This window comes from Amaranthus tricolor, chromosome 11 (assembly GCF_026212465.1).
Source record: "Amaranthus tricolor cultivar Red isolate AtriRed21 chromosome 11, ASM2621246v1, whole genome shotgun sequence".
Lineage (NCBI taxonomy): Eukaryota > Viridiplantae > Streptophyta > Magnoliopsida > Caryophyllales > Amaranthaceae > Amaranthus > Amaranthus tricolor.
This window is the reverse complement of record NC_080057.1, coordinates 3,040,402-3,044,678: the sequence shown is the minus strand read 5'-3', so window position 1 is coordinate 3,044,678 and position 4,277 is coordinate 3,040,402.

Sequence of the window (4,277 nt, the reverse complement as noted above, 5' to 3'; positions counted from 1 at the left end):
GAAGTTGGTGGCAGTAAGAAGAAGATGAGTAATGACAAAGTTTATTTGCCTCCAGCTTGCTACACATTGTCCAAAGCAGAGAAGCGGACATTTTGTGAGTGTTTGTATAGCATTAAGGTTCCGTCTGGGTACTCATCCAACATGAAGAGATTTGTGAGCCTAAATGGTGAGCTGAAGTTGGGAAGCATGAAATCTCACAATTGCCATGTAATGATGCAAGTGTTCTTACCAATTGCAATCCGTGGAATACTGCCAAAACATGTGAGATATGCTATTACCGAGCTATGTTCGTTCTTCAACACAATTTGTAGTAAAGTTCTTGATCCCTTTAAACTTGATGCACTTCAACTCGACGTGATTGTAACTTTATGCAAGTTTGAGATGTATTTTCCACCTTCTTTCTTTGACATAATGGTTCATCTTATTGTCCATCTTGTTCGTGAGATCAAGCTTTTGGGTCCAGTTTTTTTAAGGTGGTGTTATCCTTTTGAAAGACACATGGGTGTTTTACAAAACAAGGTGAGGAATCCAGCACAACCCGAGGGGAGTATGATTCAAGGCATTGTGAGCGATGAGATTAGTAACTTTATAGCCGAGTATTTGGCCATGGCAAAGCCTATTGGACTTCCCACCTCTAGACATGAAGGAAGGCTTGAGGGAAAAGGAACAATTGGCTCCAAATCGGTCACACCTCCTCGAGAAAGCCTTCTACAAGCACACTTGTATGTATTGCATCATATTCCGGAAGTTCATCCTTTTTTAAGTGAGCATTTTGATATATTGCGCGCAAAACATCTTTCTAAAGGGGATAGGGCATTGATGCAGTTGCATAACAAGACGTTTATTAATTGGTTTCATAATCGAGTAATATGCGAAGAACTCAAGGGTGTATCCGAAATTGTTAAGTGGTTAGCTTTTGGTCCTCGTGATGATGTCAACTAATATGAGGGTTACGATGTCAATGGCTTCACATTTTGGACTGAGGGTCCGGACAAGAAGTCATCGTATCTATAGAATAGTGGGGTTTCTATTTTGGCGTCATCTACATTTTATGCGAGTGCGAAGGATCAAGCGCCGGTTGATGCTAAATTGGTATACTACGGGCGGGTACATGAAATATGGGAGCTTGACTACTCTACTTTCAATATTGGTCTTTTCAAATGTAAGTGGGTAGATAATAATCGACGATGCATTAAAAATGACGACCCTTGTGGATTTACTCTTGTAGACTTAGCTCGTTCGCGTGATAGTGAGGAGCCATTCATACTAGCTACACAAGCCAAGCAAGTATTCTACATTGTCGACCCGTCTGATAAAAAATGGTCTATTGTTGTACCGGGAAAAAGAAGTATCCTTGGTATAGGTGATGTTGAGGATGAGGAAGAATATGATGCTTTTGAAGACTCCCCTCCCTTTATCTATCCAAAATCAGTGGATCAAGATGATGTAGATGATGTAGATGTTGGTTATATGTGTGTAGATCACACGGAAGGAATACATTTGAATTAAGTGATTCACAAGGTATGAATTTAAAGCTTTTTAAAGTTTTTTTGGCACTTGGTCTGTTTTGCATGAAACATTGCACATAACACTATTTGTTATATATTATTGTGTTGAGCGTATTAGAATTGTTTGTCATATTCTTAATATTACTTAGCTTATGTTCTAATATATTTCTATTCATACTCATTCAGGTACTGATATACAATGTATTTATTCAGAGACGAGATTGTCCCCGAGATTGAGACCTCGGATAATGAGCATCGTAGTAATGACAGCGAAGAAGACCAAATTTTGAGATACGAGCGTATGGCTTAAGACGCTCCACCGATTGACAATGATTTTGAAACTGAAGATGCCCCACCAATGGATGCTCTCACCACTACCAGTAAGAAAAGAAAAGGGCAAGGTCCTACAAAAAACCTCAAAGTCACAGAACCCATGCATTTGGAATACAATGCATTGGGTCAACCCTGCTGAAAATGGCGTAGGCAATATGGAAAACAAGTGGGTCTATGTATCCGCAAGCTTTCCATATTGCACGCATGGAACGAGGTTCCAGAGGGTTTGAAGAACTCTCTATGGCATGATACTGTGGTAAGCAACTTTACTATTTTTACTCATTTATTTTCATTTTAAAATTAATCTGATTGATAGTAATAAATATAAATTTTTTTTGTTGAATCTTTTCCACATCGAGAGCGATGAGGACAAGAAGAATGTGTTTCTTTCAGCTGTTGCTGAAAGATTCAGAGATTTCAAATCCAAGCTAGTAACTGGCTGGATTACGAAGAGCCGTGCCCGTACGACCATAAAGGTCAAAACGGGAAACGAAGGTGGAGAGCAAGCACCTTCGAAGATGCCCTACGAAATATGGGGTCACATATCGAAGAGGGATTGGGAGGCCTTTGCTGCCAAAAGAACAACTCCCATAGAAGTTGTAAGTATTTCATATTATATTATAGTTTACCAATTTGAATTTACTTCTTTTGATTCAGTCATTAAACTAATACATGACATTCGATTTCTATTGATTAATTAGGAAAAGCGTGGTAAAGCTTCTGATTCTATAAGCAAAAGGAAGTTTTACCATCGCTTAGGCCATAAAACGTACGATGAGGTCCGAAAAGAGTGGGTGGATGCGGGTTTATACCCCAATCAAAGTTCATCCACGCCCTCATCTACGACTACCTCCGCATCCGTGAATACTCTTGCTGGAGATCGAGTGCGTGATTGGTATTGCGGGCTTCATTCCCGAGATGCAAGTGGTAAATTTACCATTAATGATCCGGGAACGAAGAAGTTGCTGATGCTGTAGTGAGTTTTGAAATTATTAAGTATATTCTTCATTTGTTTTGTATTCTTTGGCGTTGATGTACTTATACTAATTGCTATATATGTCACTTTTTATTTGAATAGATGGGCTGGAAGGAAAAAGAAGCTACGGGGGAGTTCACCCCAAGAGGCAATGTTGACGCATTGCATATGGTCTTAGGGAAAGACCACAATTGGCGGGTAGTTGGAAAAGGAGGCGTCCGCGTGGGGTTACAGAAGGCATTCGGCAAAGAGTGTAAGAAGGGCTTAGGATATTTCAAGCAAAGTGCAATTTTTCCATTTTGTTGTGGGGTGTTGGGCAAGAATGTGATAAGTCATACCATGGGTAGAAAGAAATTCTTTTAAGGCAAAGCTAACATATTCCCAACCCCTCATTAATAGATCTTAATATTTGTGGTGTGGTATTAAATTGAGTGCGAAGCATATTATAGAAAGTAACAAACACTGAAAATACCTCAGATTTGTGTTCTAAAAAATAAACCCAGCTCATACGAGTACAATCATCTACAAATAGATTATAATAGGAAAAATTATGAATAGTAAAATAAAGAAAAAGGACTCGTAGAACGAGTTAAACTGGGCAAATAAGAATGTTTGTGGCTTTTAGCCAGAACACAAGTTTCACACTCAAGGGACATAACAATATTTCATAATAAGGAAATAAATATTTTAAATTACTAAAGAGGGATAACCCAATCGCCGATGCCACATCCAGAGGTGACGATAAGAGGAACCTTGAGAAAGCAAAGCTTGACTTTTTTGAGTTGTATCATCCACATAGTATAAACCTCCTCGTTCAGTACCATGTCCAATGACTGTCCCGATTAGAGCATTCTGCACAATACAACCACTAGATGTCATAAGAACAGTACAATTTAATTTCTTAGTTAATTGACTAACAGACAGAAGTTTATGAGTTAAACTAGGAATTAAAAGACAATTCTTTAAATGCATGAAGAAACATCAACAGGGCCAGCCCGAGTATTATCAACACACTCCATTAGTAGTCTGTATTTTAGTACAAGGAGAATGGGTAATAAAGAGTAGGTCAAGGGGTTCATAGGTCATTGTATCAGTTGCCTCACAATCGAAAACCCAAGAAAAATTTTTTGGTTCACTCATAAGGGCAATATGTTTAATTGGGTTAAAATAAATGATTTGTGAGTTTTTTGGTAATAAAACCGAGTATGGGGTGAATTGGGGTAGGTTTAGGATTTTTTGTTTCTTTATATATAATGTTATTTTTGGAAGGTTCATACTCCCATTTCCCCATTTCTTTTTCTCTCTACTCATGACTTCCTTTCTTCTCCCTTGTGTAAAGTGCTTCATCGCCTCATTTTTTTTGCCTCTTCTTCACCATTTTTTCCGGTGATATGTCCAATATTACCTGACAGTGGCGCTTTCTCATCCAAATCTTGGTCATATGTGGGTTGATTGTCGCT